Here is a 10,317-nt window from a genome sequence, read left to right on the forward strand (position 1 = left end):
TAGGCACCCAGATGGGTTACTTGTTGTTGGCCACGGAGGTAGCCTTACTACAGAGGTGCGACGGGTGCTGTTCGACATCGGTGTCAGTTCAGTTTCAACGTGTATCATCACTCTCTAGGGACCCCTGTAGGGGGTCAATTCTCTTATGTATATTAGGGCTCTTAGAGCCACCTTGAATAAGACAGATCAATCGTTCAATTCTGTGTCTCTATCTACCAGCTAGCTTATGTCATTCGTGATACCTGCCTGGCTGAAACTTGTCTCGTTCAGACCTTCTTGCCAAGGCTTACTTGCCAAGCCGCTAGCCGCTTTTGGCAAGACCTTCGTTAGAAGGTCTGGTACACGGTTCGGATTTTTGTTAGTCCCGCGCGGGGTATTTAGGCCTATATACACCTACTTTAAGCCAAATTGTCTTAACTTCTATAGCTCCCTAAGTATTCCTAATAGCTAAAATTACCAAATTAAACCTGGCGAAGAAGACTATATTGCCCGATTTACCTAATTCTAATTTATTATCTCATTATCGCGCCTGATAACCTTAAGTTATATCAGCCGTATCCCTCCTATAACTACTACCGCCCTTTTCTTACTATAACTAGAGTACCTACACTAAAAAGCTAGCTTTAAATAATAATTAAGGACTGCTAGTAGGTATAGATTTGCTACGCAAAAGGGGGTAATCTTTAAGTAAAGCCTTATATAGAGCTTTAATAGAGTATTATATAGAGCTTTAGTAGAGGCTCTATAGCTTTATGTAAAGCTTTATATAAAGCTTTATATAAAGCCTTTATAAAGCTTCGTATAGAGCTTTTAGAGCTTTATGTAAAGCGTTATATAGAGCTTTATAAGAGCGTCGTATAGAGCTTTATAAGAGCGTTGTGTAGAGCTTCGTAAGAGCGTTATGTAGAGCTTCGTAAGAGCGTTATATAGAGCTTCGTAAGAGCGTTATATAGAGCTTCGTAAGAGCGTTATATAGAGCTTTATAAGAGCGTCGTATAGAGCTTTATAAGAGCGTTATATAGAGCTTCGTAAGAGCGTTATGTAAAGCTTTATAAGAGCGTTATATAGAGCCTTATATAGATATATAGGTATATACATATACATATTTATACTAGCAATTAATTATAAATATCTATATAATTGCCTATATAAATACCTATATAAATAATTATAAAGCCTATATAGAGTTATTTATAAAGGTGTTTAATTAATTAATTATATAGGTATTTGTATAGGCAATTATATAGATATTTATAATATAACGTCCTTTTAAAAAATACTTTTTAAAAGCCGTTATAATAGCAGAATATATCTACTAATTATTTAATAAAGAAATAACTACTCCTAATTAAGTCTATAGTATATTCTACCCTAAAACTAATATATATAATATAATTAGAAACCTTACGCGATATAGGAGAATTATAGTAGGCTTAAAGGGTAGATATTATATAGAAAAATGCGACACTATAATAACTAAAGAATAATAACTAAAAATAGTAGAAATTAGTAAACCGCCTAAAAGATATTTAAAAAATTTAAGGAAAAAAGAAGATAGATAATTATATATAGAAGTAGTATATATAGTATAATAAGTAAGCTAAATTACCTAAGTGCTTTAGATAAAGTATAATAAGAACTAAAATATAATAAATAGCAAATTTAGATATATTAAAGATGTTATAAAATTATAGAAAATACTAATAGTATATATAATAAAGCTATTATAGGCTAATATTGCCGTAAGCGCCTAACTAGTGGCCCCCTAGCATATACCTAGTATAGTACTAGTTTAAACTATAGTTAGGATCTAAATACTAAAGATAGTAAAAGCGGAGCTAGAATAGATTTTTATATTAATTAAAGTATATATACTAAAGGTAGTAGTAGTAAGGGTCCTATATAATATTAATATAGAGGTTATACTTCCTAATTAGTAAGTAAAGGGCTAAATTATTATTTAATAAGATATCCTTAAATATAAAATCCTCTACTAGGACTACCTAATTAAAGTAATTAAAGTACCCTTTAATATATAAGTAGAAAGTAGGTAAGATATTATAAATATATAACTTATTTAAAATATTATAAAGGGTACTAAGAAACTAGCCTTAAAAATTACTATAATTAGAGATATATAGCTTTATAAAGAACATATAATATATATAAAGAAATTATTAAGGTTTTAAATAGTTAAAACACGTAGTATTTTAATAATTAGCTTACTAACCTAAGAGATATAGGCGGTAGTAGCCTATAAAGAAGTAATTATAAATAGCCTTTAGTATAAAGCCTAGCTATACTACTATAGAGTTTAAGTCTAATAATACTTTAAATACTAATAGTAGGGATATACTTAAAGCGTATACTAGAGATAGAAAAGGTATAGATAGTACGCTAATATATATTAGATAAAGAATATAGAGTATAAAAAAGATAATATATAAAATATTTTAAGTATATTTAAAATTTATTAAAATAAGACTTACCTAATTATACTAGGTTATAGTTACGCTATAGGGAAATATATATAAGGAGAAGGAAATATATAAGGTAAATAATAATAGCTATATAATTATATAGTAAAAGAAACCTAAGGTACCTACTTTAATAGAGGTAGCCTTTATTTAGCTAGTAGTAAAGCGGAGTATAAAAAGCCTATAAGGTAGTACTAACGCTATTAGAGATCTATTTTAATAGAAAATTCTAATTTTAATAGCTATAAGCTTTATAGTATATAAGAATTAAATAAGTAGCTTAATTATAAATATAGCTCTAAAGTATATGTTAGAAACATAGGGTGACTCACTAATAACGACTACTCGAGTAGGGTTACAGTGATATTGGTTGATTCTTTTTTTGATAGGAATAAGGAAAGGGGTAAGGAACTTAAGGTTCCTCACCACGCTAGGGCCACGTCGACACGTGACGGCAATATGCTTCATGCGACGGCAACTTGCCTCATTCCCGACACTAGCAACTCTTCTTTTTATAGTTGCTATATATATATATACAAACAGATAGTATATAATAATACCAGACAATATGCAATAAAACCAGACGATATATAACAATGCGGCAGTTAGCAGAATTTGGTGGATAACGTAAAGACAGGTAGGCCGCTAAGACGCTAGTAGTAAGTAAGCTAATGGCGATTTTCTATACCGGGCATGGAAAATCCTAATTAGTTAGTAGAAGTCCACACTACTATCTAAATTAATTAGGCGCGGCGCTCTTGGCAAGGATCTAACTAATTAGACAACTTTAACCGGCGGTTAAAGTTCTATAAGATCTTAACTTCTCTAAATTTCCCTCTTAACCTAATCTTTAACTTATATACGTAGAGTATTTATATTAATAAACGTCTCTAGTGCCTTATTTGGGTTTGCCTTTGTTATTACATCTACTAGGTTATCTTAGCTATTAATCCATTAGATCTTAAAGAGTTTTTAACGCTTATAGGACTGCTAAAGTACCATAATATTAATTATAAGACGCTTCTCCTTTATAGTACTAAGCTTAACTAAACACTTATAGAGGGAATATAAGTTGGTGTATACAATTATAGGGATAGCGGGAAGTTTAAGCCGGTTTGTAATTATCTTAAGGGTAGTTCTAATTGCAATTGCTATATTAACTCTACTAACTATTCTATATATCTCTAACGCTAGAATGCTTTAAGTAACGCGCTTACTCTTAGTTAAGCTCTAATAGATAAGGTTGCCGTAGATTATAAAGTTATTCTCTCCAGTAGATTTGTTCGCGATAATAATTTTATATCCTAGCTAGGAGCTAAAATCTTTATTATTTATAAACGATCTATTAATAAATACAAAGAGCTTGGCGGTAGGAAGGTTAATAGGTATATAGAGTAGTCCTCTGTCGAGATGGTTCATTTACTAGGAAAGACGCTTATTTAGGGTAAGAATATTATCCTTAGTTAGTTCCTGGTATTAAGCGGCAATAGAGAGATTAAAGGAAGCCTTGGGTTAATAGATAGAAGCTATATAAGCTCCGCAAGCGCGTTACTCTACGTATTCTTACTTTAGAGAATTAACGTTAATAACATTAATCTTCTTGCCTTAACCCTTCTAGCATAGAGCAATGGAGCCCTTATTTAGGGAGAGGATACATCCATTAAAGAGTAATAGTATTACTAAGTTAAGTCTTTCCTTTAGCTTTACTATAAGATTTGCCTTTACTAGCTCATCTTCTTTAAGAGCTAAGAATTGGTTGTCTCCTAAAATGATTATATCGTCCGTTTATATGCCGACGATTCCGAATAGAGTTCCCGTAGTTATAATAAGGAAGTAGGGATTAAATGTAGAAGTAGTTATTAAAAGCTTCTCCTTATAGTACTTGCTGTAGGTAGCCCACTAATAAGTTCCTGCCTCTGCAATTCTATATAATGGCTTAAGTATAACCATGATCGTATCCTTGGGATATTGGTGGCGAATTTACTCTAGAAGGTATGCTAGTATTAAGCGCTAAAGGCGCGTCTCTGATTGGGTGTAGGCCTAAGTAATATCTTATAGGTAAACCGCCATCCTATTTTTTATTAAGGAGGGAGCTAGCGTAATAATAACTCGTTAACTAGCTCGTTAAATTGTAGGGGATTATATAAGGATTACTTCCTTACTATTATTATTATAACCTTAAATAACTAGCCTTAACTTCTTAAATGGGGTATTGGTAGCTTTGCCTTTAATTTTATTAACCATTCTTAACTTAAATATGCGGACTCTATTAAACTTAGTAGGGTTATATTTCTTAAATTTAAAGACTCCTCTTATAATAAGACCGTTGATCTCCTGCTTATTAGATGCTTAGAAAGGAGCTCCTAAAGTTATAATACAGCCTTCCTTTCGGAGCTATTTTGCGAGTTTAAAGTTAGCCTTCTCTTTAGCTATTATAAAGGCCATTAATAGTTTATCTCTATTCTTAATAGTGGTAACAAATTGCTCTTTAAAATTGATAAGATGTTAGCAATTTTATAATCCCTTTAGGCGACCTCTACCGCGTTATAGTTGCGGTATGTCTACTACAATTATATTAGAATCGCCTTCGCCTTCTAGAGTACGTTAATTGTGGTTCTCCTTTAAGGTATCCTCTAGGGTATCCTATAAAGGCTTAGAGCTATTATCCCTATAGTAGGGCTTAACAACGGTTAAGCGGAATTAAGTGGATCTATAGGGCATCTAAAGAGTATAAGTTTAACCATTAATTATAATAAGTTTATATGGGCCTAACTATCCTCCCTTTTTACGCCATACACGTACCTCCGATTGGAGTGGTAGATTAAGCGTAGTTAAGGTATTTAGGCCATTTCTTATTCCTAATGCGTCGTTAACCTAGTGCGTGGCGTAGAGACATCACACCTCCTTTATTGCCTTGCGAATAGCCTTAGCTTATTGCGCAATAGAGGGAGATAGTGGAGAATTATTAGTTATTTAAGGGTAGGCGCTAAAGACTAGCAACGTAGGTATAAGCCCATCTAGGCCAGCAGTATTATTAACAGCCTTAACAGCCATCTATAGGATAAGCTCTTTGCTAGCACCCTTTAGTTCTAAAAAAATAATCTTATATGCGCGGCATAATGGCGTATAATATCATTCTACTTTTCTAATACTATTATATGCCTTAACGGGGACTTCCTTAACCTTAATTATTATTGCCTTTGCCTATTGTCAAAACTCTATAGATAAGAAGTTCTTTCCTNNNTNNTAAACGATTTAATTAGGGGGTCCTAGGTAGACATTAATCTAGCATAATTAAAGAGTATCCTATGCGTTCCTAGCTAACATATCTTTTAAAAAGCGTGCGGCTTAGAAGGAGGTTAAGAAGTTAATAACTTAGAGTACTAGCTTGCCGCTAAAATATATAACATCCATAATAATACAGAAGTTAAAGTTATAGTCGTCTTTAAGAGTAAACTTAAATTAGCTAGGGGACTTCTAGTTTATTTAGTAGTAGTAGTAGTACTTTATAAGATGTTTAATTACCTTAATCTTAACTTTATAACCTACTCGCTAAAGGACCCTAAGCAATTGGTAAACAAATAGGTAGCCAAAACAACGGTATAGTTAACGTAACTCTGACTTAGTTAGGTAGCTCTAAGCAACGCTCCTTTCTAGCTGTTAAAGGAGCAACTAAGGGTAACCCCACTTACGTATAACAGGCACCCGATTATCTCCCTAGATAAGTATATTCTTAAGGTTATTAAGCTTAACACCTAATTTATCTATATCTTAGATATAGAATAGGAATAGGGTATTCGCGGGGATAATGTGGAAAGTAATATATCCTAATAGGGTTTGGACCTTAATTGTGCTAAAAAAGATTGTAGTACCCTTACTAAAGCAAATTATATATTGGCCTGCTGTTAATTAGTTAATCTAAACAGAGCTATTAAGCTGCTAAAGAGCTCGAACTTAAGGCTCTCCTGCTATAGATACTCCTGCGGCTCTAGTATCTAGTATAATGCCATAGAAGACGTTCGCCAAGTATCTATTATTAAAGGAGAACGCGGAACTTTCCTTTAGCTTATTAAAGATATCTAACTTTATAATAGAATGGAGCGTAGATTAGTTATTAAGGATAGCGATGGTTTGTATACTATTTACCTTACCATACTTAGTAAAGTATTAGTTAGGAGAGTAGTTCTTAATTTCCATATCCATAAGGAGCTGTTCGGCCTCATTAACCTTACCCTTAAGATCTTCTTCGCCTTTATATTAAACCAGGAAGTTTTAGAAGTAGGCTATAGTAACCTCTTAGTTTCCAATATTTTGTGCACTCTAGCGAAACCTATTATATACCTCCTTTCGTCTATTAAGAGGGTGTCTAGTTAACTAGCAATTTAGCTTCTTACAAATATAGTACTTCTTCTAATAATCGCTCCGAAGTGAACCTCTATAAGGACCTCCATAATTACCTTATAGTTAACGTTAATTATACCCTTTACCGTATCCCCTACCACGTCCACTATATATTTAATCAGTCCAGTTATAATTATATTAGTCGGCCAGGTTAATTAAGGTAGGTTAGAGTTAGGCGTTAAATTACTGTACTTTTTAAGAGCGTAGAGCAGTGCTAATAGAGGATCTTAATTAAGTATATACTCCTTTATAAGTACTTGCAGGGTTAAAGAGAGCAAGATTATATTCTTTAATACCTTAATATGCGCTAATAACTTAATCGCGTAGGCTAAGGTCCTCTTAATATAATTTAGATAAACTATGCTAAATTATCTAAAGTTAATTAAAAAGCTTTTAAAGATAATTAAGCCAAGAGACACCTGGGTTCGTAGCAATAATTCTTAGGAAGGTAGTCTCTCTCTACTCCAACATATATTGCTGCTTATTCTCTTCTGTTTTAAAGTAGCATCTTATCTCATATATTATTTAGTTAAAATTATATCCTTTTCCTACTAAACAATTATAATAGAAGGTACTGGCGCGGCCCTTAAGTATAACAGAATAGGCGTTATAATATTAGTTAGGTTCTAGTCTAACCTTCTAGTAACAGTCGTAGAAGATACGCAGCTTTAAATTAAGGATGTTATACAGTTTCCCGCTAAACTTCTTCTCCTAGTCCGTATAGAGCTTTATAAGCTCTATAAGCATTTTTAAGGTGCCTCTAAGTAGTATTAGACCACATTAAAATTATATTAGAGATTAAGGTAGGGATTGCTTTGTAGGCTATAGTAGAGATATAAAGCTTAGTAAAACACGGCGTAGTACCTAATCTTCCTATAGTAGAGTTTAAAGGTTATTAAATCGCGAAGCAAGGGGATCTTACGCTTACTCTTAAGGGGTAGTAGTTAACGTTACTAGTTAAATTAGTGGATCCTAGGGAGCTAGAGATAGAGGTAAAAGCAATAGATACGGAACGTAAGAACTTATACCTAGAGCAATAAAATTAGAGCGCGTCTCTATTGGCGTATTATTTAGATTCTATTATAAGTTAAGCTTCCTTTTAGTATGTAGTTGGTGCTTAACCTCTTATAGAGTCCATTCGTGCTCTTCTTTTACGTTAATGACTTACTCCTAGATATTATCTCTAATAGCACCCCCATCCATAGGGACAAATACTCTATTCTCCCAAAGGAAGTTACGGAAGTTTTATACAATATCCTTCTTCACAAGAGCCCATATTTCCTTTATCCATCTAACAAAGTCCTCCTTTATATAACACTATAGCTCGGTATCGTTATATTCGCTATTTATATAGTGTACCATGCGGTATACTAAGAATCCGTTTAGGTCCTGTTCCTCGGCGTTTATAGGGTCAATATCTATATCCCACGTCTCCAGGTTAATGCTTTTCTCGTACTTCTTTAGGTAGGTTAACGCTATAGTAGGTATAGAATTAACGGGGTATCATACGTTAAAGGTAGGTAGGGTTTTTAGCTTTATAGAATCTCGTAGGTTTGCTGTCAAAAGGTAGGCAATTAAGATGTTATTAACGCGTTTTAGACGTTGACTTTAGGACTATAGGTTTAGTAACACTTCTGACCTAAAGTACTTAACCAAATCTTTATATATATAGTTGTTTAATACATTTCGGACGTTAATTTTGGGACTATAGGTTTAGTAACACTTTTAACCTAAAGTACTTAACCAAATCTTTGTAAACGTGGTTATTCTGCATAATAAACGCAACTTGGTATCTCCTAGTACTTAGTAATACTTCTATTACTAGTTTTCCGCAAATCTAAGGTAGCATAGTATCGCCGGGATCCATTCCATATAAGTGCATATAGCACCCCTATATAAGATTATCTCTTCTGTTCAAAAACCTAGCTACTCTATAGTTGACTGTGTATTCAACTACTAATTAGTGTTGGAAACACAGAGTGACTCACTAATAACGACTACTCGAGTAGGGTTATAGTAATGTTAGTTAATTCTTTTTTAATAGGAATAAGGAAAGGGGTGAGGAACTTAAGGTTCCTTACCACGCTAGGGCCATGTCGACACGTGACGGCAATATGCTTTATGCGACAGCAACTTACCTTATTCCTGACAGTATATATATATATATATAAAAGGTAAAGTAATAAAATAAGAAGAAAAGACTAATATATAGCTAAAATAGGGTAATATATAGGGTACTAGTAGTTAGTTATAATAGCATTAAATTAAAAATATCTATAAATTATTAGACTAATTAATACTATAAAAGGGCTAATAATAGTATAATATAACTACGGATACTTAAACTATAGAGTAATATATCCTCTATTTAATAGCCTAAATCTAAAAAAAATACTAGATAATAACCCTATAGAAATTATATAATAAATAAATATATAAACTAAAGGATATTACCTTCTATATAAATTAGACCTAACTACCTATATATACTTTTTAGTAAGCTAAGGTATTAATATATAAGTATAGAGCTACTATGCTATTAGCCCTAATATAGCTAAACTATAAATAGCTACTAATAAAGGCTAAATTAGTAGAATTAATGTCTATAATATAAGAGACCCTAAAATATTATATAGGAACTACTTTAATAGGCTATTAATATAGTAGAAGGTAAAGTAATAGTCCTAAGGGACTTTAATATATACTATATATTATAGGGAGGATAATATAATATAGTTAAAGTATAGGTAACTTATTTATTTAATAAGCTAAAAATATAAAGCCTTATTTTAACTACCTTAATTAATAAACCTATTTAGAAAAAAGGAGAACCTAAGAGAGTATAATTAACTTTATATTTATATAAAAAATACTTATAAACTAAGGAGTATTATATAGGCTAAAAAAATATATTAGTAATAGCTATAGACTATATATCTATACGGATAACGCTTAATATTGCTATACTAGTATAATAAACCCGCTAATAATACGCTAATAAAAAATTTAACTAAAAAAAGTACTTTTAAGAAGTTACTAATAGGCTTATAGTTATATTTTAGGTAACACTAAAAAATATTTAAAGGATTATAGGTAACTACTTAAAAAAATACTACCTAAAGGCCTAGCCTAGAAAATACACTTATTAAAAATAGCTATTAAAGGTAGCTTAGCTACTTATAGATATAAAGAGGGTAAGGCAATAGTATAGTATAATAGGCTTAAAAAGATAATATAGAAAGAGGGTAAAAATAGCTAATACTAGTTTTTAAAAAAAGTTACCTTAAACCTTACTAAACTATATAACTAGAGACTTTAATATATATTAAGTAGAGTAAATAAGCTATTAAGGAGATGCTAGAGGACTTTTATTTATTTATACTTTACTAAATAAAATTAAATAAGTATATAAATAATAATAAGAAAAAAATAGAAATAT

This window comes from Cenococcum geophilum (assembly GCF_001692895.1).
Source record: "Cenococcum geophilum 1.58 unplaced genomic scaffold K441scaffold_4, whole genome shotgun sequence".
Classification (NCBI taxonomy): Eukaryota; Fungi; Ascomycota; class Dothideomycetes; order Gloniales; family Gloniaceae; genus Cenococcum; species Cenococcum geophilum.